Source organism: Psammomys obesus, unplaced genomic scaffold, assembly GCF_907164565.1.
Source record: "Psammomys obesus unplaced genomic scaffold, mPsaObe1.curated_primary_1811, whole genome shotgun sequence".
Taxonomy (NCBI): Eukaryota; Metazoa; Chordata; class Mammalia; order Rodentia; family Muridae; genus Psammomys; species Psammomys obesus.
In genome coordinates this window covers 9,038,967-9,066,300 of record NW_026591918.1, presented here as the reverse complement: position 1 = coordinate 9,066,300, position 27,334 = coordinate 9,038,967, and the positions used below count along the sequence as shown (strand labels likewise).

The window sequence follows — 27,334 nt, the reverse complement described above, 5'->3', positions numbered from 1 at the left end:
AAGTGGGAAAAGGCAGTGGACTGGGGAAGCTGGCCAGGGAATTCTGACCTAATCCTTTCACTTTCTGAACCTCAGATTAGATTCTCGGTGTAAAATGTGACCTCACAGTATAAGGATTAAAGGGAAATTCTGTGATGTGTGGCTCGAGAGTAAACACTCTAGGTACACTAGCCTCATTTTTGACATATTGTTTAACCTGCACACAACAAGCTATATAAAAGCAAGGTCAGTGCCACAGTGGACACACCTGCATGACGAGACAAGCATCCAGCTGAAGAAGTGGCCGATGAAGACTCCAGAATCCAAATGTTCCTTCTCGTCACTGATCCTCCGCCCGGGGTAACCACCACTTGATTTCCAATACCGCAGCTTTTCCTTTCTGTTTAAAAATCTCCCCAAAGGAATTTAAAGATGACTAGTAAAGTAGACAGACTGGGAAGTCTGGATGGTTGTGTAGTTAAAAGCACTTGCTACTTTGCAGAGGACCCAGGTTTGATGCCAGCACCCGCATGATGGTTCCCAGCCTTCCGCAACTCCAGTCCCAGGGGACCCTACATCATCCTTTGGCCTCTGCAGGCACCAGGCAAACATACATGAAAAACACCTATACACATACATGTGTGAACTAAAAATTTTAAATAGGCAAGTTATAAGGAAGGAAATTAGAATGGAGAAAGTTGGGCTGGGGAATAAGATAGGCACACTACTGTGCATTTCAGGAGGTCTTACAAACTAGGTCAGTTCTAAATATTATTTCTCATAGAGGGAAGCCATCATTTCCTCAGTGCAGATAAACCTGGGGTCTTTGCTCCTGAGTTCCCAGGAATTGTGTCTCCATCCTTGTTAGCCCCTTCGACAACTTCAGTGATAAATACAAGAGCCACTGTCATTTCGGCTCGTGTCACTTCATGAGGTGATTGGTCTGGTGGAGAAGGCTGGTAGGAGATGGGATTCCCTGAGGACTGGGGATGGCCTGACAGTCTTGACAATCTTCTTCCTACAGCACGAGGCTGGTGAGATGGTTCAGGGGAGAAGAAGACTTGCCACACGAACCCGACTGCAAGTCCCACCCTGGGATCCCAGTTAAAAGCTGGGGTGCTGGTCCTACCCCAGCACTGCTAAATCCAGACACGAGAGAAACACCTGGAAATGCACAGGCTGGCTAGTGTGGAAGAAGCCGCTCTGTAGAATCCAGAAAGATCCTGCCTCAGTGATGAGGGAGAGAAATGACCGTCAAAAGTGTGTGCCATGGTATTCCAGCCCATTCGGGAAGCTGCTGATGCAGGGCTGATGGTCTAGCCAAGAGACAAGCAGAAGACACTGACAACAGGAAATGGAAGAGGCGAGGCTGGCAACCTGACTGAAAACAGGGGCTTTTCTCCCTCCGCCACAGCCTGGCTAACAGGGCGGCTGAGTCTACCCCCCCCCCCCCCCCCAGGCTGAGTCTACTCCCCAACAGGAGTAGTTACACCCTGGATTCTTTTGCTTGCTTGTTTTTTGTTTTTTAATTTTTCATGACAGGGTTTCTCTGTGTAGATTTAACTGTGTTGGAACTCACTGTAGACCAGGCTGGCCTGAACTCACAAAGATTCACCTGCCTCTGCCTCCTTAGTGCCACCATCACTTGGCTCCGATTCTTTAATTTCTTAGAGAAAATAATTGGCTCATGAGTGTAAGTGTTTTGTCTTCGTTTATGCAGTATGCTGCATGCGTGCCTGGTGCCCTCAGAGGCCGGAAGAGGGCACCGAATCCCCCAGGGAATGCAGGTGCAGATAGTGTGAGCCACCAGGTAGGTGCTGGAAGTTGATTCTGGGTCCCCTGAAAGTGCAGGCAAAGCACTGCAGAACCACCTCTCTGGCCAACACCCCAGAGTTTTCACAAAGTGGAAAGGATGCAAAGGTTTCACTTGGGATATTTAAATCTGACTTGGTGACAGGCCCACCTCTGACACTGGGCAGGGTTGGCTCTCAGTGATGCCCTCCTCCCACACGCACCTTGACTTGAATAGGCACAAGGTACACAAGGGGCGAATGAAACAACCCAGACCACAAAGGTTTTAGGAAGGTGTTAAAGGTTGCACTTACTTAGGTATGTGCAAGCATGTAGATGAGTGCACACACATCCCGATGCATGGTTGGAAGTGAGAGGACAAGTTCTGGGAACTGGCTCTCTCCTTCAACCACGTATGTTCCAGGAATTAAGCTCAGATCATCAGGCCTGGCAGGAAGCACTTTTATACTGAGCCACCTCACCAAAGTACAGCCTTGCTGTTGCACACTCAAAACAGACCGCAGAGACCTAGAATTCTGCCTAACGCTGCTGCAGGAAATGGTGCGTGTGCAGTCCTACAGAGTTGGAGGTCCGTGTGTAAATTATACCTCACGATACAAATTCTGTTCTCTGCAAGACCCGGTGTGCACGTGTAAAGAGCGCTACATACTCTAGTTAAACAGACTGCGCACGTTAGTGCTAACAGTGCTACTGGCTGTGAGCTTGGCCATTCAGGAGCAAGTAGAGAACTTGCCCGTGTGCAACCAGCCATGTCCCTGGACCTAGCTGTCATGTGTTCAAGACTGAGGTCTCTTGGGCTGCCACCAGGGCTAAATAAGACCATCCACTTCAGAGGCTTTTGTCCATGCTGTAAAGAAAGCATAAACTGTGGAATCCAGTCAAATGCTAGGGATCTGTAATACTTTTTGCCTTCAGCCTCTTGCCTCCCATGTGATCACGATGTCCAGATGTTCCAAACAGCTCCTCTTCAAGAGGCTTCATTTTGGAATCTTTGCAAACACCTGGGATTGAGACTAGGCTGCCACAAGGTGGCGATATATGCTCAATGTTCGAATTGACTCCCCCCAACCTCCCTTGAGCTAATGTCTCAAACAGCAGCTACCAAAATGGCCAATTAAAACTAGGAATAATTATAATATTATATGGAGTCTTCCCTTTCTGCCTGTAAAACTAAGAAAGTTTTATCTTTGAGATTTGTATTTATGTGGATGTGTGTCTGTGTATGAACGTGCCTACAGGTGCTGGAAGAGAGTGTGAGGTCCCTGGAGCTAGAGTTCACAGGGATTGGATATCCCCATGCATGTGAGCTCTGGGATCTGAGCTCAGGTCCCCTGGAGAGCACTTGCTGCTGAGAGCCATCTTTCCAGTCGCCTTGATATGGTATCCTTGTTGACAACAGTTTTCTTTCAGGACTTTGAATGTATCGTCTGTTCTGTCCTGACCTATAAGGTTTCTGCTGAGAAGTTAGTTATTATGATGACCATATTATAATATAATCACCCATTATCCTAGCACTGAGAAACTGAGGCAGGAGGATCATGAGTTCAAGGTCATCCTGGGCTACATGGGAAGGCCCTGTTCCAAAAACCAGGAAGTGTGCTGTTAATATACCAAATCAGCTACAGTGACCTGGTTTGGTTTGGATTGGTTTTAAGTTTGTCTTGTACTTTCCTTGCTCTCTACAGTACCAGGGGTCAAACCTTGAACAAACTAGGCAAGCACTCTACCACTGAGCCCAGCACCTTTTGTATTTTTTATTTTGTGATGAGGTGACCCAGGAAGAAACTAAACTTGAAATCTTCCAGCTTTAGTCTCCCAAGGAGCTGGAATTCTAGGCCTGTCTTGTATTTTTGACACTTTGGAAATAATAGCCCTTGATCCTTTGTTGTTTGAGACAGGGCTTCCTTTAGCCCAGGCTGGCCTCTAAATCACCATGTTAGATAACACTGGAACTGAATTCCTGAGCCTCCTGCCTCAACTTCCCAAAAATTAGCGTTAGAAGCATGGGCCCCCATCGCCTGGCTGCAGTCAAAATAGTCAAAGCTATTAAGGTCCTTCAGGCTTGCTAGACTTGGCCTCTGTATCTTCTCTGTGATTTGGAAAGTTTCCACAAGAATTCTTATTTATTATTTCGAGTCAGGGTCTCCCTGTGTAGCTGTTTGCCTGGAGCTTGGTGTGTAGGCCAAGCTGGCCTTGAACTCACCATGCTCCTCCTGTCTCTGCCTCCCAAATGCTGGGGATTGCAAGCACACAGCACCGTGACTAGTTTCAGCAACTGTTTCATTGCAAAGGTTTTCTAGGGCGTTTTATGTCTCTTCTTATGGAACACCCATTATGTTAATGCTTGCTTATTTAATTGTGACCCTTAGGCCCAAAGGCTTACTTTATTGTTTTAAGTTTTCTGTCTCCCCTTATCTGTCTTCAAGCTCAGAAACCCCTCTGGCCTCTTGTTTTGTTTTGTTTAGGACATGGTCCTGCTGTCTAGCCTTAGACGGTGGGAGAGTCACTGCGTATCCCACTCTGGCATTGAAATGGCAGTCATCCTCTTGGCTCTGCCTCCTGAGTGCTGGGTTACACGTGTGTGCTATGCCCAGCTGTCAATGGGCCTGTTTAGTTTATTATTTTCATTGGCTTATATTCTTTGTACACGGCACTGGGTTATATAAAAGTATATATAGATACATGCGTGATTTTATGTATCTATGCAAAAGTCTCCAATCTCTGTCTTTGTGAGACTAGCTTCATTTAGTTATCTCCAGTTGAATACACTTTCTCGAAACCCACACAACTTCATTTTCCGTGTGGCTGAAACTGATGTGAGCACATGACACTGTATCCGCTCCTCTGCTGATGGCGCCGGGGTTGGTGCCACGGACACCGTGCAGTGCTGCGGTGAGCCGTGATAAGCAAGTCTCTCTGTGATATGCCACTGGCTTGGCCAAATGCACAGGAGTGCTGTGGCTGGGCCACATGGGAGGTCTGTTTGTAGCTTTTGGATGGACCTCTATAGACTTACCTAGTGGCTGGACTAGTTTACCTTCCTAAAAGCAGTGTATACAACTCCCTTTTGTCTGTGTCCACACCAACTTTGTTTTCTTGAAGACTGTCACTCTGACTGGGATAAAAGAGAACCTTTATATTTTAATTTACACTTCTCTGATGCAAGGGTTGACTTTTTTCATATTTATGTTGACCACTTAAATTTCATCTTTTAAAATGTGTTTGTGCGTTCATGTCTGAGGTATACATGTAGGCATGTGTGGGTGTGACGTCCAGAGACCCTCAGGCATCATCCATCCCCTTTGAGACAGAGTCTTTCACTGGCCTGGAGCTCACCAACTAGGTTAGCCCGACTGTCTGGTGAGTTCCAGGGATCTGTCTGTCTCTGTCTTCCCAGCAATGTGACAACCAGCTCCTGCTTCACACCTGGAATTGTTGCATGGGTTCTGGGGAGGAAGTCAGGCCTCATGTTTTCAGGCAGGCACTTTACTGACTGAGACATCTGCCCAGCTCTGTACTTCATCTTTTGAGAACTATCTGTTCATTTCATTTGCTCATTTACTAATTGAGTTGTTTGCTTTCTTGTTATTTAGTTGTCATGATTTTTTTTTTAGCTCTTTGCATATTATATTTTTTAAAGTTTTTTTTAACTCTTTTTAAGTGTGTGTGTGTGTGTGTGTGTGTGTGCAGGTGCCTGTGGAGGTTCAAGGCATCAGATTTCCTGCAGCTGAAAGTTACAGGTGGTTGCACCTGATACAGGAGCTGGGAACCAAATGTTTCTATATTCTAGCTATCAATCCTGTGTCAGATGGCTAGCCAGCAGGGATCCTGTTCCATTCTGTGGGTTGTCTCTTCATGTAATTAACTGTTACCTTTGTGTGGACAGAAGTGTCTTAGTTTCATGAGGACCCACTTAAGAATGCATATTAGAGACTGGCCTGCTCTACAGTGAGTTCCAAGCCAGCCAAGGCAAGCTGGCCTGGCTCTGTCTCAGGAAGGAACGAGAGAGGCACGGGCGTCATCCTGCCTCTCTCTAATGTTATGTTTGGAATGGTTGTGTTATCTTTGGTTATGTGTGGGAATCCAGAACAGAAAGGAAGAGAGTTAGTTTGAGGACAGCCTGTCTACAAAGGGAGTTCTAGACCAACCGGAGATGAATGATAAGACCCTGTCTTAACTCCTCCCCACCTCCTAAAATAAATAAAAACATGTTGACTATAATAAGAGTAGCAGAGCCAAGCATGGTGGCTCAGGCCTATAATCCCAGGACTTGGGAGGCTGAGGCAGGAGGATGGGGAACATGAGTGTGCACACACACATACACACACACACACACAAAGGCCACACACACACTGCTCATTACCTGGCTTTGACTGGCTTTGAGAAGTACAGGAAAAGGAGTTAATCTGTGCTGAGTTGCTGTTCAGTACTCACCATTAGCTGATTGGAAACTGATTGAGTAGCCTGCCCTGGGTAAATGGAGCCCTTGAAGCTTGGTGTGGTCCTTTGGTAGAAGGCGCTTTCTGCTCTTCTTCGACCTTCTCTGGGTGGCACTGCGCAGCAAGCAGAGCCACGGCTGGACTTGAGGCCTCCACCTCCAGGCCCCTCTGTGCAGCAGAAGCACTCTGCTGTGTGGCCGGCCTGTGGCTCAGACCGCAGGAGGGCTTTCTGCCCCTCTGCCCCTATGCCCCTCGTACCAACAGTGCCAGGAAACACAAAACACCTTCTTCACCACCGAATCAGATATTTTTGTCTAGAAACTGGGCCTGCTGTGAATGTGAAATCCGACAGAAGCACCGTATTTTAATTTTCTCACAGAGTAAAGACCTTCTGAAAATAAGTGACAAAATAACAAGGCCTGTGGAGAAAGAGCACTGTAGCCGAGGGTGAGAACCAGGTGAACTGAGTCCTCTGAATCCGGGTCTCTGAGTCCAAGGAGGAGGAGCAGCTACAGCATGGACAGGAGACCACCCTGTCCCTTTGGCTGCAGCTCTAGACTCCTAGCCACTTACATGCTGGCTGTTAAAGTTGTTAAAATGTCTTCTTCATTGTTCTCTCTCACACACTTCTGAGGTCCCTAAAACGGGTTTAATTTTTTTTTTATGAACTTTCTGTGTTTTTTTGTTTGTTTAGTTTTGAAGACAGGGTTCTCTATGTAGGCCAGGCTGTCCTGGAACTCACAGAGATGTGCCAGCCTCTACCTCCCAGTGTGCGATTAAAATCGAGCACCCCACACCCAACCCCACTTCAAAAAAAAAAAAAATGTAGTTCACTGATTCTGCCAGGCTGGCTGGACACTGAGCTACCTGTCTGGTGCTGGGGTTACAAATGCATGCTTCTGCACCCTGCTTTTATGTGGGTGATGGGTTCTAAACTCAGTATTTGTACTTTTGTGGCAAGACTTCACCAACTGAGCCATGGCCCAGACCAGCAAGTTGCATTTGAAAAATATTTATTTTAATTATGTGTAGGAGTCTTTTTTTTTCCCCTAAAGAGGGAAGAAAACAGAGAAGGGTATGAGGATAGTGAGCCAGGCACTGAGCCATGACAAATAAGGAGCTAAATGTCGAAAGGAACTAGAAAGATCCACATAGAATTTGGTGCTTTCGTTTTGTCGAGGCAGGGCTCCTGTTGCCTAGGCTGGTCTTGAACTCTGTAGCCAAGGATAGCCTTGAACTCGAGATCATCCTGCCTCTACCTCCCCAGTCTAGGATTATAGGAATGCACTACCTACCGAACCTGCTTTGTATGTTGCTAAGGATCACACCCGGGGCTTCATGACACTAGGAAAATGCTCTACCCACTAAGCTTCATCTCCACCCCCAGTTCTCAGTGTTCACTACCCTTAGGAATCCTGCTTGACGGTGGCTTTTGATTCTGTAAGTCTGGAGTGGACTCTGACAGTCTATATTTTTATCTAAGAATCTCCTGCTTCCTCCTCATTCTCTTCCTCTACTTCTTCCTCAGAATATGGTCTTTCATAGCCAGAGCTGACCTCAGAGTCAATATGTAGCCAAAGATGACCTTGTGGTTGTGATGCCTTCATGTCCAGTTATGCAGAGCTCAAGGCCAGGGCTTTGAGCACCCTCTGCAAACAGTCTGCCAGCTGAGCCATATCCACAGCACTCATTGCAGTTCTTCTGAACGGCGGACCACACCTGAAGCAAACCGACTTCCCCTTCTGCCTTACTCTAGTCAATTGAGGGCCCTTTGAAGGCCCGCTGCTTAAACAGATCCAAGCCAATCTTGTGCTGCTGGCTAGCATGACCCATTTCAGGCTGGCCCAAGTGTCCTCTCCTTTAGAAAGCCCTCCTCCATGCCTGTGTCTACAGTGCAGTCTGACAGGGAGCCCCCCTCCTCACAGCCTGGGCCCAACTGTGGCCACACCTCTGTCACAGTGCGCTGCAGTCAGTGCCTAAAGTCAGCACCCAGATTCTTGGCACTGGCACAGCACCTGCAAATAAGAAAAACATTTATTGTGCTCAACTGCGAAGTGGCCTTGGCCTAGGACAGCGGTCCTCAGCCTTCCTAATGATGGGACCCTTTATTACACTTCCTCATGCCCCCCCACCATAAAATCATTCACTGATACTTCATAACCGTAATTTTGCCCCTGTTGTGAATTATAATGTAAGTATCTGACAAGCTGCATCATGGAAGAAATGACATAAACCTTCATAGTTACAGAACAAAGCAAAGGCACGGCATGAATCAATGTTTCCCAAATACATTTGCGGTTTCACTGGTTAGGTGGGCTACAGACATGCAGGCTCATTTCTGCTCTAACTTTTAGATTCTGTGTGTGTGTGTGTGTGTGTCTGTCCCTTTGTGTCTCTCTCTCTCTCTCTCTCTCTCTCTCTCTCTCTCTGTTCTGGGGATGAACCCACACTTTATAACTTTATAGCATTATTGACTTCAGGGATGCTGTAAGGCCTTGATCTGCCAAGCTTTGTGATCCAAGAGTTTATCTACTGGTTGCCAGGATGGTAGGTGAGATCCAGAGGTTGATGATTCGTGGATGTTGGAAGGGCCTCGCACAGTCCAAGGTAGCTTTGGGTCTAGATCTGCAACATCACACCTCTCCACAGCCATGATAATCTGTTAGTTAAGGTCAAATAGACTTGTGGTTCTTCACGGTGGACATGGCATCTTCAGAAAACTTGACTCTAAGGAATGCAGTGAAGGGACTGGAGAGATGTCTTTGTGGTTAAGAGCACTGGTTCTTAACTGGCCAGAGGACCCAGCACCCACAGGCCCAAAAAATCTAGAATAACATAAAAATTTAAAGAATTCAGTAAATCCTTGTGGTGTAAACAAATAGAAGGACAAACTAGAAATGAGAGCTTGGCAATGACACAGATACTCCTGACCAGGACTTACAGGTCAGGCCTCTGTTTATTCCCAGAGCTGCAGTGATCCACTCGTCTCTGGTCAGGGACTGAACTGTATCCTCCTCAAATGCATACAGTGCAGCCTAACCCCAGGTGACTAAGTGACGTCAGAAGCCTGGAGGCCTAATCCAATAAGACTTGAGCCTTTAGGAGAAGAGGCATCAGGATTCGTGTGTACAAAGGCTGTGCGAGGACTCAGTAAGAAAGTGACCCTGGGCACAGCTAGAAGCCAGGCCTCTGGGGAAAGCAAAGCTGCCCGGCAGCAGCCCCGAAGCCTCCAGAAGGAAGAACACGGCCTTCTCCTGTTTCAGCCACCTAGAATGAGCTGTGTTGCGATGGCAGCCCCGGCAGCTAGCCTGGGAATGGACCAGGAGCCTATGGTTTCTAGGCTAGCTCTGTTTTCAAAGCCCTCCTGCAAGGGTTAGCTCAGCTCTTGAACTCCACTCCCCCAAGGCAGGGGTGGAACACCTCCCGCCGGCTAGGGGAGTTTTGCTGAGAAGCTAGAGAAAGGGGTACTCCTAAGATTCCAGTGATAATTCCCAGAGGGACACCTCTGAATTCCAAAACACAGCTTTTGGGTAACTTTTCTCCTATCCACTTCCCTAAGTAACTACATCTGTTACCTCAGCACTGTTTTCACTGGTTCTTTGAAACAAGGTCTTGTGTAGTCCAGGCTGGCCTCTGAATATGTATCTGAGGATGATCTTGAACTATTCATCCACCCCCGCCTCTACCTCCCAAGCACTGGGATTATGGTCACGTACCATGCCCTGTGGTGCCTAGCTTGGTTTCTTTGTTTTTGTTTTTCGAGTCTTATTTATTTTTTTTAATTATTTGTGTGTATATGTGTTCATGTCTGTGTATGGGTGCGTCATGTGAATGCGGTTGTCCTCAAAGGCCAGAGAGGAATCAGATCTGATAGAGCTGAAGTGACAAGCCGTTTTGAGCCACCGGATTCGGGTGCTAGGCTGGGGACTCCAGTCCTGTGTAAGGACAGGAATGGCAATGAGCAGTTCCCAAAGTCCTCAGGCTTGGTTCCTTAATGAAATCATTTCCCCTAGGGTCATAGAGAAATGCCCTGAGCATCACAGAAGTCATCTGACTGCCACCACATGTGACATGTATGTCATTCTTTAGAAGACAAAAGATAGCTCAAGCCTCTTTGGGCCTCAGTTTCTCCACAGATATAACAATATCAGCTGAGCATAATGGCACAGACATGTAATCTCAGTACTAAGGAGGCTAAGACAGAAGGTTGGTCTGGTCTGAAGTTTCATAAAGTGAGTTCCAGGACAACATGGGCTTCATAGCAAAACCCTATCTTTAAAAAGAGCAGAACAGTGCTCGCTTCAGCAGCACATATACTAAAATTGGAATGATACAGAGAAGATTAGCATGGCCCCTGCGCAAGGATGACACCCAAATTCATGAAGTGTTCCATCTTTTTGTGCAGGGAACCTTATGAAAGAAGGAGGAGATAGAAAGACCTGGAGGGGACAGGAGCTCCACAAGGAGAGCCACAAAACCAAAAAATCTGGGCCCAGGGGTCTTTTCTGAGACTGCTACTCCAACCAAGGACCATTTATGGAGATAACGTAGAACCCCTGCACAGATGTAGCCCATGGCAGCTCAGTGTCCAAGAGGATTCCCTAGTAAGGGGAACAGGGGCTGTCTCTGACATGAACTCAGTGGCTGGCTCTTTGATCACCTCCCCCTGAGAGGGGAGCAGTCTTACCAGGCTACAGAGGAAGACAATGCAGCCAGTCCTGATGAGACTTGATAGACTAGGGTTACATGGAAGGGGAGGAGAACCTCCCCTATCACTGGACTGGGGGAGGGGCATAAAAGAAGAGAGAGGGAGGGTGGGATTAGGAGGGGACGAGGGAGGAGGTTACAGCTGGGATATAAAGTGAATAAACTATAATAAATATATACATAAATTTTTTTTAAAGCAGAACAAAGGCCAGAGACATGGCTTAGCAGTTAGGAGTTCTTAAAGCTCTTGCCAAGGACCTGGGTTCTGTTCCCAGCTCCCATATGGGGCAGCTTTTACAACCCCCTGTAATTCTAATGTCAGGAGATCTGGCAACCTTCCCTGGCCTCTGCATACATATGGTACACACACAAACTCATGAAAATACATACATACACATAAATGTTTGACAGTGAGCTGGGCACAGGGGCACTCCAGCAATCCCAGAACTCAGGAGGATCACACAGATTTGTGGCCAACCTGCGATAATAATGAGTTCAGGCCATCCTGGGCCACATAGAGAGACCTTGTCTCAACCCTTCACCTCAAAGCCCAACAAATGCTAACTTTGCAGTTGTCAGGAACATCTCTGCAGCTTGTAAGACTGCCTTCTATCAGCTTCAGTGCTGGGATTCAAAGCCAGGGCCTCATGCATGTATGTGAGCAGTCTACCCAGAACTACACCCACAGTCCTGTCTGTCTGTCTGTCTTTCTTTCTTATCTGTAGCCTAGGCAGGCTTTGAATTTGTGATCCTCTTCCCCCTCTTCCCCAAGCGATGCCTCAGAGTCCACCAGGATTGGCTCACACTGAAACCTGAAACACACCACAGTTTAAATAGAACTGATTGAAAAATAATGAGACTAGATATTAAAAACATTTCAGGGTAAAATGGCTGCATGGATTTCATATAATCTTTAAATGGCTGGATTCCATACAATCTTTAAAACCCAGAAAATTAAGACATTCCATGTGTTCCTGCTACACAAGTGTGAGCCATGGCTGTCAGCGCTGGTGTCTCTGGGAGCTTGTTGGAAAAGAAGAGTCTCAAGGCCCAGCCAGATCTGCTAAATTAGACTGTGTGTATTATCAAGCCCATAAGCAACTCATGTGCATGCTGATATTTGAGAAGCTGTGAGCTGCACCAGTGGTTCTTAACTATGGCTGGTATCCTAGAATGTGACTAGAGAGATGGCTCAGTGGTTAAGAACACTGGCTACTCTTTCAGAGGATTCAGGTTCAAATCCCAGCACCCACATAGTAGCTAGCAACCATCAATAACTCCAGTTCTAGGGGTCTGGTGCCCTCTTACGGCACTGAACATATGTGGTATGACATGCAGGCAAAACACCCACACACATCAACTAAAAATAAATCTTAAAAAAATTAAAGCTTGGGTTACACCCTCAACGATTTTATTTTTGGTTAGGTGCATAGCCTAGGATCTGTGTTTTAAAATACTTCCTGAACAAACTGGGTGACACAGCAGGAGGGTAGCTGCAATTTCAAGACCAGCCTGGACTACATAACAAATTCCAGACCAACCAGTGCTAACTAGTGGCGCAATGGCTAAATATTACAATAAAACAACCCCTCAGTGATGGAGAATGAGAGAGTGAAAGTAAACTGTAGTAAAATAAGGAAAGCTTTAAAGAGTAAAAACACATGACTGTGATGTTTGCACTTGGGAAGCTGAGGCGGGAATATTAGACAGTCAAGCTTATTTCCAGCTACATAGGGGATAGGAGGAGAAATGAAGCCAGGCAAAGTGGCCCAGGCCTGTAGTCTGTACTTGGGAGGCTGGACTCAGAGGAGAACCAGGAGTTTGAGTCCACTCTTGGCTACACAGATTTTTTTTTTAGAAGATTTATTTATTTATTATGTATACAATGTGTATTTGCATTTATACCTGCACACCAGAAGAGGGCAGCAGATTTCATTTTAGATGGTTGTGAGCTACCATGTGGTTGCTGGGAATTGAACTCATGACCTCTGGAAGAGCAGCCAATGCTCTTAATCTCTGAGCCATCTCTCCAGCCCCTACACAGACTCTTTAAGGCCAATCTGGACTGCGTAGCAAGACTTCCAACAACATGGAGTTTTAGAGGGAAGTGGCGTGGAAGCAAAGAATGTATTACTCTCAATTTAAAAAACAAAACCAACCAAACACACAAAAAAACACAACTCACAGCCCATTGTGTAAACCTGAATTCCATCCCTAGAATCCACATGTAATAACTCTCATCAGGGGCAGTTTTAAACTGCCAGCATGGCCTCAGCCAGTTTGAAAGGTTCTAGAGAAGCTAACAGTGGTCTCCCTCAAGCTCCCAAGAGCCAGCTACAAACACTCCATTGACCCACCCTCAAGCTCCCAAGAGCCAGCTACAAACACTCCATTGACCCAGTTTGTCCCTAAAAAAGTACAATATCAAATCAACTGCCTCAAGTGGGCCAGGGCCAAGCATCATCATACCAAATTTTCTCCCAATCCAGCAGTCCCTAACACACATGTTTGTGACCAAGCCAGGACCAGCCAGCCATGCTGGGGCCACTTTTCCACTCAACAGTCCTAGCAGGAATTAGATTTAAGCCAGAGGGCAGACAAGTGACAGGCTGCTGTCACCTCTTCGCTTTTCTGCAGGAGAGAGCAGGGGAACTGCTCTGCTTCCCTTGGCTGGCAGATATCCTACTGCAGACGTGTTCGCCCTTTCTCAACCCTGAGAGGAACAGGAGAGCAAGGCAGGGTTCCACCTAAAGTGTGAAGCAAAGGGTGGGTTTCCCGTCTGCCAGCGTTCTCGGCTTGCCTTCCTCTCTCCATAGGCCATCCGAAGAGCCCTGCAGTTCTTTCCTTCCTTCACTGTGCCAGGTCCTCCTCCTGTGAGCGTCCCCATCTTTCCAGTAAGTTCCGTTCTGTTTACCTATCCAGAGTCTAGTATCATTGCTGCCAAGTTATTCCTGAATACCATCTGCAAGGGAGCTGAACCCCTGGGCACAGGAACCCAAAAAAGTCATATTAAGGAGAGATGATTGCCAAATACATTGTGTGGGCTTGGAATGGGATTCTGGGAGTGTGGACCCAGCAGCTCCTTCCAGGTTAACCCAGTATTCTTTTTGAAGGTTCTGGGGGTTGAATCTGTAGGCTTGGACATGCCAGACATGCACTGCACGGTGAGCTACCCCTCAGATCCACGAGTGTCAGCTCTTTGGGAGGTTAGACCACTGCCTGCGGTCTAACACTCCGGGGAAAGCACGCTGTCTGCAATCCCAGTCCTCCCTATCCCACTGTTCTCACCTTTCCGGAGCATTGTGCCCCCATGTTAGGCAAAGCACAGTGAGAAGCTGGTAGAACATTGTGTGAGCCTGTTCGTTCTCCATGTACTCACCTAGCAGAGTTATTCAGCACCTGCTATGACCACTTCTTGCCGGGTAAAAGAGCAATGAAGCAGAGAAATGTGGACACAAGTAGCCCATATTTCACCCAGAGCAGGAAAATAGTCCTAGACAAATGGAGGAATGGGTTGATAGAGGGAAAGAGAGAGCTTCTTTAACTCAAGAAGTCAGGGAAGGACATTCTGGGAAACTAACCCAGACAGAGGGAGAGCCAGCCATATGAGGGAGAGCAAGTCAGCTTGCCAGTCAGGGAAAAGCAAAGACAAAGGTCCTGTGGGGAGGTGGGCATAGGTCCAGTGTGGCTGCAGAAGGGTAGGTGGGGGCCAGATTATCACACAGGGCTGGTGGGCACCAGGGGTGGGGGGTTCTATGTTTATGTAGAAAATAAACAAGAAGTATTAAAGGAAAGGCCATCCGATCTGACTGGTTTTAGGATGTCGCTGTGGCTATGGTGGGGAGAGTGGACTACAATGGACTGACTGTGGAGGCAAGAACCTAGCTGGCAGGTGGCGGGGAGGCTAGAGATGGTGGCAGCAGAAAGCCCTTCGCTCTGCAAGGCTGTGCGTAATCATGGGAGCCATCCCCAAAGCCTCCAGTCAGGACCTGTCACTGCAAGCCAGAAACAGCGTCTGCTTGCCAAAAAACAAAACAAAAACAAAAACAAAACAAACCCTGGGTATTTCTTCTAAAACAGTAGTAATCACAGGGCAGTTCCTCTTCACACCTTCCCTTCTAACTGATGATCACCCCCAGCAATTGCCTCCTGTAATCTGTTCAGCCCACCAGCCCACCTGCTCCGACATCAAGTTCAAACTCTCTGCTACTCCTTTGTATATTACCAGCTCCAATATTATGAATTTATGTCAACAATTTTTTTTTGAGACAAGATCTCTCTCTGTAGCTACGCTGTCTTTGAAGTGCTCTGCAGACCACGCTGACCTGGAACATCCTCCTGCCTCCAGCAGCAGCGAGCTGAGATTACAGGTATGTGCCACCTGGCAGTCCTCCCAGCTTGTTTTCATGCATTACCAGAAGCATCGGGACTAGACAGAGTTTTTTAAACTAAGTTTCACTTATAAGTTATTTGATGACTTTATATAGCGTAAACACCCTAAATTCTTTACGACTTGCAGACATATATTCACTCCCCTGATTATCCTTCTGTCCATCTGTCCATTTATCCATCTATCCACCAATCGCTATGCTCTACTCCATTCTTTGATGGACAGGAGACTGAGGCACATCTGCCGATTTTACTGTGGCTGCCTCTTTATTGGACACCAACTCTATTTTGTAGGCCACAGAACCTGATTCCTTTTCTATTGCAAGGAGAGAATAAAATTCACACACACAAAAAAAGACACACTGATTGTTTTCTCTGTGTCAGACACTAAGATGCTTCTGCACATTTTACTGTGTCATTACGCCTCACAGCATCCTAGAAGGCAGATGGGATCACTTCCGTTTTTAATGGATGAGTATATTGAGAAAGAAAAGGTTTTTTGGTATAATATATAACTGGTGTATAGCAGAGCTAGGACTGAAGCTCACCCTGCTCAACTCAAAACTCCACCCACACTCAGGAACTAGGGATGTAGCCTAGTGGTGGGGCACTTGCCCAGCATATGCAAGGCCTTGGGTTCAATTTCCTGTATTACAAAGTGGCACATTTAAAAACAGGTGTAGTGGTACACATTTGTAGTGTCAGCATTTGTGAAAGAGAGGCAGGAGGATCAAAAGTTCATGACCAGGCTAGAGAGATGGCTCAGCAGTTAAGAGCATTTGTTGCGCTTCCTGAGGGCCCGGCTTCGGTTCCCAGCACCAACATGTGAGATCCCAGCTCACAACCACCTGTAACTTCAGTTGTAGAGGCTCTGACACCCTTTCCTGGCCTCTTTGTGGGCCGTGCATTGCACACTCAGGCAAAACGCTCAAACATAAATAAAACAAAAATAAAAATAAAATCTTTCCTGAGGCCAGCCTGGTCTACAAAGAGAGTACAGGAAAGCCAAGACTACACAGAGACACCCTGTCTTAAAAAACTAAAAACAAAATAAGTTCATGACCAGCCTCAGCTACATAATTGTAATTCCAGCACTCAGATGGCTCAGGCAGGAGCAACATGAGGCCCTGTATCAAAAATCAAAAGTAGGGCTGGTGGGAGGAGAAAAATGGACTCCACAGCCCGTGATAGTTACAATGTAAAGAGGTGGCTCAAATAAGAAGCAATTATCAAACAAAACCAAAGAGAAGGACCCACATGCCAGGCCCTCCTTGGTCAAATAAGATGAAAAGGTATGTCCTGAAGTGACAGGACAGTCGCCTCCGCAATAGCAAAGGAGTCATGAAAACCAAGTTCCCGTGGAAACACCCGAGGCTGCTTCATGTCCCGGATGAGTCGTCCGGGATGAGTCATCCCTGAGCACTGTGGTGAAGACTAGAAAATAGATAGGTTTGGGTGTGATTACTTATCTCAACTTGACTGGGAGGCAGAGTCCTACCAGAACTGTGTATTTATCGTACAGATGGCTGGGAGGGGTGGGGGAAGGGGCCTTGTGGGAGTTCCTGCCAAGGAGTGTTTTCACCACAGGGTCAGCAGGAAGAGCCGCTTGGCCCCTGCACCTCAACCTGGGGGCCTGTATCTACAGAGTTTTGGCAGGCCAGAGGGTGGAACAGGCCGCAGATGAAACAGAGTAGAATCTTTACATGTATCCATTTATTTTCAGAAGTGTGCAAAACTACCAGGCATAGTAATTGTGCTGGTAATCCTAGCACTTGGGGCTGAGGCAGGAGGATTGCTTTGAGTTCAAAGCCAGCCTGGGATACATTGTGAGACCCTGCCTTAAAACAAACGATAAGCAACAACAGACAACACTAATATTACTGATGATGCAAGCTTTGCCTAGTACTCAGGAGGCAGAGGCAGCCTGAGATATACAGAGTTCAAGGCCAACCAGGGACACATGGATACACTTTGTTCATAAAAGGAATAGGAAGAGGAAGGGGAGTGGGCTGATGCCAGATACAGTGGCATATACCTGTAATCCCAGCTGCTCGGGAGATGAAAGCAGGAGGATCCCAAGTTTCAGGCCAGTATGTGCAAATTAGCAAGATCCTGTCTCAAAATAAAAATAAAGGGGTGTGGGACACTGTGTGTGTGACACAGTAGGACAAGTTTTGCCTCGTATGTGGAGAGCCCTTGGCTCAGTCCCTGGTACCAGGCAAAGCAAAACCCCTCAAAAGCCATGGTCAAAACTGACCCTTATACTGAGACCTGTGATCCCAGCTACTAAGAACACAAGAGGGTCACAAGTTCAACGACTGACTACATCCTAGTGAGCCCAAGGCCATGACATTTAAGGGAAAACCTGTCCTAAAACAAAAAAGTTAAAAAAGAGAGACTGGTGCCAGATGCACTCGGGAGGCAGAGGCAGGTGGATCTCTGAGTTTGAGGCCAGCCTGGTCTACAAAGTGAGTTCCAGAACAGCCAAGCCTACACAGGGAAACCTGTCTCAAAACAAAAAAGTGAACAAACCCTAAAACAAAACAAAACAACAAAAACATTCCTTTGATAACAAAAATCAATGTATCATTCATGAAATCTTACGATATACACATCCTCAATTTCAGTGAGCTCAAACTTGTTTACCAGGTTGGCAAAGACCCCAGGACTTTTGGTGGGATCTGCCAAGATCTGTAGGCTGGTTATCTCAAACATATGTCAGTTGAACTAGCCAGTCCCCAGTCTCAAATCAGTCATAACCAACATTCACCGAGCTCAGTTTTACACTTGCTATTCTACTGGATCTTATTTCAGATTAGTAAAATAGTTTTTGCATAGTAGACTAATACATGTTCATGGTAGCTATCATAATCAGTGTTTTTATTATTATTATTATTATTGTTTATTACAGTTTATTTGCTTTGTGTCCTGGCTGTAGCCCCCTCATCGTCAGTGTTTAACTGCTAGCACAGAAGGTATTAGGGGAGCCATTGTGTGCAGAGCCTAATCCAAGAAGGCTCTGCAAAGAAGTTTCAGCTGTGAGGAAAGGGCATTTCACAGAGGTGTTGGCTTGGCTTAGGCGGTCAGGGCGAGTTTGTGGTGCATGCAGGGAAACCAGGAAATGATTGAGACTGGCGCCTTCAAGGCATGGGAGACACCGGTCAGAGGTTAGTAAGGCCAGTTACTGGGTTAAGGTCACGTGGGCCTTAAGTGTCACCCTGGAGATGTTAGACTCCATACAGGGGACAATACTAAAGGTGGAGGGTGGCTTGTAGCAAGTTCAGATTTCTGGGTCCACAAGAGATATCTGTCCTGACACTCTCCAGTGCTTTGGACAGCTCAGCTCATTCCTGTTACTCTTCACTGACAGTAATTCTCCTCATTTCCAGAGTCCATTATGAATGTCATTACCACATAGGGTGGATGTATAGGTTGCTTCATCGTAATTTTGGATAACATTTTAATAAATGCATCTTAATATAATTGATTTTCTTCATAATCCTGTGTTCAGCATGGTGGCACATGCCTGAGATCCCAGCGCTTACGAGGTACAGCCAGGAGAATCAGGAGTTTGAGACCAACTAGGACTATGCACGAGACCCTGTCTTAAAAAACAGAACAATATGTATGTATTATTTTGCAAAATATTTTATATATTATAGCAGTCTTCACAAGAGATTCCTGGCAGAGTCTTCAAACATGTGAAGACATTCTATAAACCATCTTCCCTCTTCTCCAGACACGCACTTCCAAACTAAGCTAGTGTTTATCATGCAGCGCTCCTGTGTTCAGTGTGGTGCCCTGCTTTTGGAACCAGACTCCACAGGCTATCATCCTGGTTCCTCTTAATCCATTTCTGACATGAGTCAAATGTCAGCCTCTCATAAGTTTCCTGTGAAACAATGCAGTCCTCCTGTTCCCAGAATTCAGCGAGCGGAAGAAGCTTTAACCCATGCCAGCTCCCTGCCCGGGTGGCTACAGACTGTGGTGTGCTCTGGGATACTTATGGCCAGAACAACCTCAGTAAGACTGTTTGAGAAGGCTACTTCTGTGACCCTCTCATGATAGGTTCTCTTGCTACTCCTAAGATACAGAAATTTCCAGATCTGGAAAAGTATTAATCAAATTCCTTTAAAGTCTGTGTTTAGGAACTGGAGGGATGGCTCAGTGATTAAGGGCACTGGCTGCTCTTGAGGAGGACACAGATTCAGTTCCCAGCACCTCCGTGGTGGCTCACGACCATCTATAACTCCAGTTCCAGGGGATCCAGTGATCTCTTCTAGCCTGATAGCACCAGGCAAGCAAGTGGTACACAGGCATAAATTCAAATTCAGACAAAACGCACATACACATACAAAATTAATTTAAAAATTAAAAGCACACTTCCGTCCTCAAAAGTAAACCGTGATACAAAGTATTTGGGGCGAATGCTGCATGATTTATTTCAAAACTTACATTGGCTTGATTTAGTAATGGCAGGAAAGAATGCCTTTAAAGGTGTCCCACTTCATACACGTGGCATTGTAGTCAATGAATTCCATTATGTAGTCAATACTTTATTACAAAATAAGCTTCATGATAGTGATTTTGCCCCATTGTAGGCTGTGATTTGAGCACGTTTAAGGTGTATGAAGCTGAGCTGTGGCTAACTGGCAGGTTAGGGTCACTAACCTGCCACACATTGTTCCTTTATATCTTTAGTTATGATTTTCTGTTGTTGCTTGGTTTAAGACAGGCTCTCACAGAGCCCTTGCGAGCTGTGAATTCTTGATCCTCCTGCCTTCACCTCCCAGGATTACAGGCTACACCACCACATGCCCAGCTAGGATGATTTTAATTAAGATACAAGTCCCTTCTAAACTAAACAGTGTCTGCATCCTGGCAATGAGATAAGATTCAGGAAGTGAGATAAGGATGACAATAGCCAAGAGAGCACACCTGGGGGGGTGCAGGCCAGCTGGGCTACCATCTTGCTGGGGACCTAACCAGCCTGTATACCTTGGCTATTACTGGGGTATTACTTCCAGGGACCCTGGTCATGGAGGAGCCCCAGGGAGAAAGGCAGAGAGTAGAGAATTGTGTTCCAGTGTCACAGATGACTTTGGGTAGAGCAGTTTCCAGCCCTGCTTCACTGAGGAAGGCTGAGTTATAGTGTCCAGGCTCACCATGAAATGATTACAAAACAGATGACATAGAACAGTTTAGTTTTGACTTTGATTTCAAATGTGACTGACACATATTTGACCCCAGCCTGGATCTCTCTGTGTCTCCTGCTCTCCAGCCTCATCTGTCTAAGCCTGTGATTTTCATGGGGAATTACTTTAGCAGCTTCTGTGCGGTTTCATCTCAAGGGGGTAATCAGAAACACCAGCCACCCACTCTGTCAGCCCATATGTTATTAAAGGGAACCTTTTTGGCACGCTGAGGGTGAATGGTGAGAAGACTGTTATTGCTTTGGTCCTTGCTTATTAGTGACAAAAATTGAGTTCCTGGGGTGTTTCTCTTTGGTCAGTGTCTGTTATTCAAATACACACCATGACTTGTAATTCAGAATCTTAGGATTGGGGCCCTTAGGCTTATCTAGATAGATTTCCCTGTGAGGTAGAGCCATGAGAGCTGGCATCTCATTCAATAAAGGAGCTCTTGTCAATGCGTTAAATTCCATAAGAAGCAGCTACAATCTGTTCAGTTTCCAGGTGACTGAGTGCATGCTGGAGAGGTAGCTTATCGCCATTATTTTAAAAAGTGCTCCATGGCAAAGGAAAGGGAACGCAAAATCTCAAAACTGCTGCACACTGAGAACCATAGTGTATAAATTATGGAGCTTTGGAGACATGAGCAGAAGGGTCATAACGGGAAAAGGAATAGTCTTTTTAACCAGGAGAGTCAGTTTCTTTTTAAATAGAAGATAGATCACATGGTGTGCTGTAATCACGTCCCAGCATGAAACATACCTCCCAGGATGCTTCCAGTTAACCCTGCAACCTCTCTAGGCTCCTAGAAATTTACTAAGAAACTGCCTAAAATTTCCCCCTAGTGCTAGAAGGAAAACATTGTGAAGGATGAACTTTAAAATCTATATGCTGAGTGAGAGAAGCCAGAGACACAGACTGCACATGGTATGACATCATTGCTATGAAATTTCTAGAAAAGCAAAAAAAAAAAAAAAAAGGCTACAGAAAGTAGATCAGCGATTTCAGGAGCAGAGATTAGTGTAAAAGACATAATGAAAAAAAAAATGGATGCTACCAGGCATAGTGGCACACGCCTTTAATTCCAGCACTTGGGAGGAAGAGGCAGGTGGATTTCTGTGAGTTGTTCAAGGCCAGCCTGGTCTACAGAGTTCCAGGAAAGCCAGGGCTACACAGAGAAACCCTGTCTCAAGAAACGTAAAAGAAAAAAAAAAAAAAACCACTGCAGAAGGAATAAAGGAATATTCATTTGTAAAACAGAACTCAACATCCAGTTCTATTTACTTTTGTAATTAGCTCTGGATCTTTTCATGAAAACCACATGGTCTGTATTTTAAGCTGACCTCAAATTCATGGCAACTTTGTTACCTCCGCTTCCCTAATCTTTGCCTTTTGCTTTCTTTTATTTTGAAACAGTGTCTCACTATTTATCCCTGCCGACCTGGAATTTACTATGCAGAGCAGGCTGGGATTAAAGGCAAGAACCACCATGCCTGCCCTTCTAGCCTTGGTTTTTAGAAAGTGAATTTCACACAGTCCTGTGGAACTTAGTTTGGTCTTTCATTCTTCTTTCCTTTTTCTTTTTGGTTCTATGAAATTTATTTTGTATCTGTGCATACACACATACTTGGATCCGTATGTGTGCTCCCATGTAGAGACCAGAAGTCTATGCTGGGTGTCTTCCTTAGTTGCTCTCTACATTATTTTTTGAGATAGGCTATCTTGCTGAATCTAGAGTGCACCCCCAGCTAAGCTGACCGTCCAGCAAGCTCTGAGGATCGGCACGCACCGGCACCGGACACAGACCTAGATCCTGTGCCTATACAGCTGGCACTTTACCCTCTCAGCCCCGAGGAAGAGTTTTAACGTTCAATGCTCAGAGTTTTATATGACCACATAGCAATTTAAGTTATGTGCGTCCATTTAGAATGCCAGTGTTTGAAGTGAACATTGGGAAAGACCAGGCCATTTTGAGACTGGGAATAGGAAGTGAGGATTTGAACTCATACTAAAAGTTATGTCTTTTTGTGAGGAAACTAAATCCCATCCTTGGAAGGAACAGAAGGGTTGTCCTACTGTCATGAGACTATCTGCTTATTATAGTTACTGAACCAAAGCTACTAGGCATAGCAGGCAGAATGGCAGTGTCACAGATCAAGAGTAACAGTTTGGAAAGGCCTTGGGGTCTTAGATGGGTTTGCTTTGATTGGGAGTGGGATCCCGAGTGGTTGAATTTTTAAAATAATTTATTTTCGTTGATCTTTTGACTGCACATCTGTTTGTGTGAACCCCTAGAACAGGAATCACAGACAGATGTGAGCTGCCACATGGGTGCTCGGAACTGAACCTGTGTCCTCTGGCAGAGCAGCCAATGCTCTTAACCACTGAGCCATTGCTCCAGCCTCGAGTGGTTGAATTTTAGATGACCAAGCCATTTGAACCATGGTCAAGATTCTTCTGCAGCTTTATCGGTGAGTTCCCGCCTGCTGCTCACTGTAGGAGAGTCTGAAGGTGCAGCTCCAATACTTACACACTATACTTAACACGCTATCCACTCAGCCATCTCCCCAGGCCGCAAAAGTAGTCGCATCCAACATTGTCTATGGTACCTGCTGGTGACCATGGGCCTTAGGGAAATTAAAATTGCTCTCAGAACTTTTGGGGGAGGGCACAAAGGGTGTTTTATTTTCATTAATTATATAAATAATTTTTATGTGATTCCAGGGAAAACAGATGAGATTTGGCAGGCTGTTTAGGGAGAGGTCCCCTTCAGAGACCAGCAGGATAGGGCAGAGTGCCTTGCTTCACAGTGCAGCTCGTGGCTTTTGTCCATCTTGCAGGTGGCTCTCCTCCATCACGAGGGGGTCTTGGAGATTATAGGATGTATGTTATGGGTGAGGTGAGTCCTCCAGACTGGACTTTTAGGGAATTTCACTCTGCTCTTTCTGCTCAATGGTCTCTTCGGTTGAGAGGGTCTTCTCTTGTGTCAGAGTTTCTACAGCTTGGCTTTATTGAGACTGGTCATGTCCATCTTGTCTAATGTTTTCTTTCTTTCTTTCCTTTTCTTTTTTGGTTTTTTAGAGACAGGGTTTCTCTGTGTAGTCTGGACTCGCTTTGTAGACCAGGCTAGCCTCAAACTCACAGAAATCCACCTGCCTCTGCCTCTCTGAGTGCTGGGATCACAGGTGTGCACCACAATGTTTTCTTACAATAACCCGCAGTGTCATCTCTGGCCTGGACTCCTGGTGCTTCCAGAGACTAGCAATTTTTTAAGACAGTGCAAACATTCTGTATGACACTAGTTTTGACTGTCAACTTGATATGATGTAGAATCACCTTGAAAGAGTCTGAGTGAAGGATTATCTAGGAAAGGTTGGCTGACAGCATGTCTGTGGAGGTTATGCTGACTACATTGATTGATGTAGGCAGGCCCATCCTGAATGTGGGTGATATCGTTTCATGGGCTTGGCTCTGGACTGTAAGAATGGAAAGTGAGCCGAACACAGCAGGCATGGTTTACTTCCTTCTGCTCCTGACTGTATGTGACACGACTGGCTGCTTCAAGTTCCTGTAACCCTGGCATCCCTGATACAATGGACTATAACCTGGAATTGTGAGCTAAAATAAACCCTTTCTCATCTAAGTTGCTCTGTTCAGGGTTCTTCATTACAGCAACAGGAAATAATGTCATTAGACCTTTGTAAGAATCCACAAGTTGGTTTGTCTTTGTTTTAATATTTGGCACAAAATCTCTTTATATAACCCTTGAACCCATTCTGTAGAACTCATAGAGATCCACCTGCTTCTGCCTCCCTAGTGTTGAGGTTAAAGGCATATGCCACTGTCTTTAGAGTTTCTGTTCTTGCAATGAAACACCATGACCAAAAGCAAGTTGGTAAGGAAAGGGCTGATTTGGCCTACAGTTCCATATCACATATCAAAAGAAACTAGGATAGGAACTCAAACAGGACAGGAACCTGTAGGCAGGAGCTGGTGTAGGAGTGTCCATGGAGGGGTGCTGCTTACTGGCTTGCTTGCCGTGGCTTGCTTAGCCTGCTTTCTTATAGAACCCAGGACCACCAGCCCATGAATGGCCCTGCCCACAGTGGGCTGGGCCATCCCTGATCACTTACTAATTAAGAAAATGCTTTACAGCGTTTATCTGAAAGGAGAGGTTCCCTGGCTGTGTCATGTTAACATAAAACTAGTCAGCACAGCCACCATGCCCAGCTGGTTTTTGAGATAAGTCCTGGCTAGCCTGTTCTTTGCTATGTAGTCCAGGCTAGCTTTTAATTCTCAACAATTCTTCAGTATCTAAAGTTCTGAGATTATAGCTAAAAAAGCCAAAGAATGTCTAACACCAAGAGTAATCTGATTTTCTGCCTCACAAAGAACAATAGCCATGTCCCCAACAAAAACAAAGTAAAAAAACAAGCAAGCAAAAAGACACATTTGATAGCATGGCAGTACATGCCTGTCATCTCAGCATGGGGAAAGATAAGGTAGGAGGGTTGTCGAGACATCAGAGCTTGCCTGAATTTCAGAGTAAGGTGAAGGCTAGCCTAGGCTATGCTTGGAGAGCCTGTCTAAATAACAGTGACAAACAAACCCCACCAAGACTGAGTTTAGGTAGAGGAGGCCATGCTGTGGTAGGGCAGGGAACTCTGTACTCCTCTCAGTTTTGTGTGGAGCTAAAACTATTCTCTAAAATGAATGTCATTCATTTATAAAACTTGCTCAGCTGATGTGCGTGGTGCCGTGCATGCGTGGATACAGGTGGCTTCCACTGATGGTAATATGCTGGAAGACTGAGGATAGGGGCTGCTTTGAGTTTGAGGCCAGTGTCTGGTACAGACCCTGCCTCCACTCTGAGAAGTATTTGCTCTGTAGCTATAGCACCTGGAAAAAAATTTTTTTTTCTTCCCTGACATCACAGCTGTAGCTTTTTGTGCACCCACCTAGTTGGGGGGTGGGTGGCAGGGAAGTCCTCCTAAGCTGGGCAGGAAGGAGGGAAGGCGATTGGTTGCTCAGCTATTGTTGATTGTTCTGGGAACTTCCCTTCTGGAAACGTGACCCTTTGTTTTCCTCTTCCGTTTTCTGGCTTACAGTCACGCCTCTGGGGTGCAGGTGTCCTGGTTCCGATTATTGGTTTCTCAGGTATCTCTTCCAGTCCTGCACAAACATCCTCCTCTGAGGGGAGGAGGGCCCTGCCTGGAATGCTGAGGAGGAAAGGCTAACCTTAGCCTGCTGTCTGGGACCTGCCTTTAACCCAGGCCTCCTCCTACCTCAGAGCACATCCCGCTGCTTTCTTCTTTTCTGACTTTATAACCTGGATTCAGGCCTTGCCCATCTCTAGGATCTGCTCTGAACATCTGTCAAACCCTCAAACTGTGGGTTTTATAGTAAGACCTTGACTTAAAAAGAAGCTCAAAAAAAAAAAAAACCCTTTTAGAAACTGCCATTAATAAATATGCGTATCTGCAAATGAGTGTGCAGTGGATATAGCATGCTGTGAGGGAAGGAGAAGAAAGGCTAATAGAAGGGGGTGAGAAGGACTGATCGACGGTGAGGAACATGAGTTACAACAGAGGATAGGAAGTTGCTTTTCTAGTTCTGTCATAGATTTTTGAGTTTTGGTGGTTGTGGTAGCTTGAATAGGAATGGCCCCACAGACTCATGCGTTTGAATGCTCTGACCATAGGGTATGGCACTATTAGGTGTTGTGGCCTTATTGAAGTAGGTGGGGCCTTGTTGGAGGAAGTGTGTCAACTGTGAGGCAGGCTTTGAGGTCTCCTGAGCTCAAGATATGCCAAGTGTGGCACACAATCTGCTTCTGCTGCCTTCAGATCGAGACGTAAGAACTCTCAGCTACCTCTTTAGCACATGTCTGCCTGCATGCTTGCCACCATGGTCATGATGGACTAAAGCTCTGAACTATGAGCCAGCCCCTTTTAAGCGTTTTCCTTTATAAGAGTTTCTGTGGTCATGGTGTCTCTTCATAGCAATAAAACCCCAAACTAAGACAATGGTGAATAAGTGCATAAAAGTATATTCAGCAGGGAAAGTATGAAATCCAAGGTGAAGCTCCACAGATTAATAATGATTTTTCTGAGATGCATAGATCTCTGGGTAATTTTGGTGTGTGGTGTTTTTTAAATAAAGTTAAAAACATTTCTAAGTATAGGGCCATAGTTCAGTGATAGAGTGCCTGCTGAGAATGTGTAAAGTCCACAATAGAAACCCTACTTGAAGCAGAGTGGGGAAGATGGGGGGAGGAGTGGGGAAAGAGGTGTAGGGGGAGAGGAAGAGGGAGGAAGAGGAAGGGGAGGCTTGGAGATAGCACTTTTCCCCTGTTGTCTAAGGTGAGGCATGGACATTCAAAGCCAAGCTTCAACCCAGTCCAAACTAGGATTGAAGCTATTTTGGTAGTAGAACATCCTCATGATGTCCTCAAAGCCAGAAAGGTCAAAGATAGTAGCCTTTCCAAAGTGGAGAAACTTGACAGGAGTGAGGAAAGCCAGTCTGAGGAAGCTGAGAAAGTCAGGCTGGGCAGAGGCGGGGTGTCATTATGGTACCACATACGGGAGACAAATATAGGAACCCCAAAGCAGTGAAACATATTTTAGTGGTGACTTTGTTGTTTGTTTTTTGAGTCTATGTGTAGCCCTGGCTGTCCTGGAATTACTATGTAGACAAGGCTTGCCTCAAACTCACAAAGATCTGCATCAGCGTCTTCTTCTTCTTCTTCTTCTTTCTTCTTCTTTCTTCTTTCTTCTTCTTCTTCTTCTTCTTCTTCTTCTTCTTCTTCTTCTTCTT

At 45.9% G+C, this 27,334-nt stretch overlaps 1 non-coding gene across 1 annotated transcript; it reads left to right on the top strand.

Moving 5' to 3' along the window:
* The first annotated feature begins 10,522 nt into the window (after positions 1-10,522).
* On the top strand, positions 10,523-10,629 carry LOC129680733 (U6 spliceosomal RNA). The gene has a single exon (XR_008720733.1). It is a non-coding gene; the product is annotated as a U6 spliceosomal RNA (small nuclear RNA).
* The last annotated feature ends 16,705 nt before the right edge of the window (positions 10,630-27,334 follow it).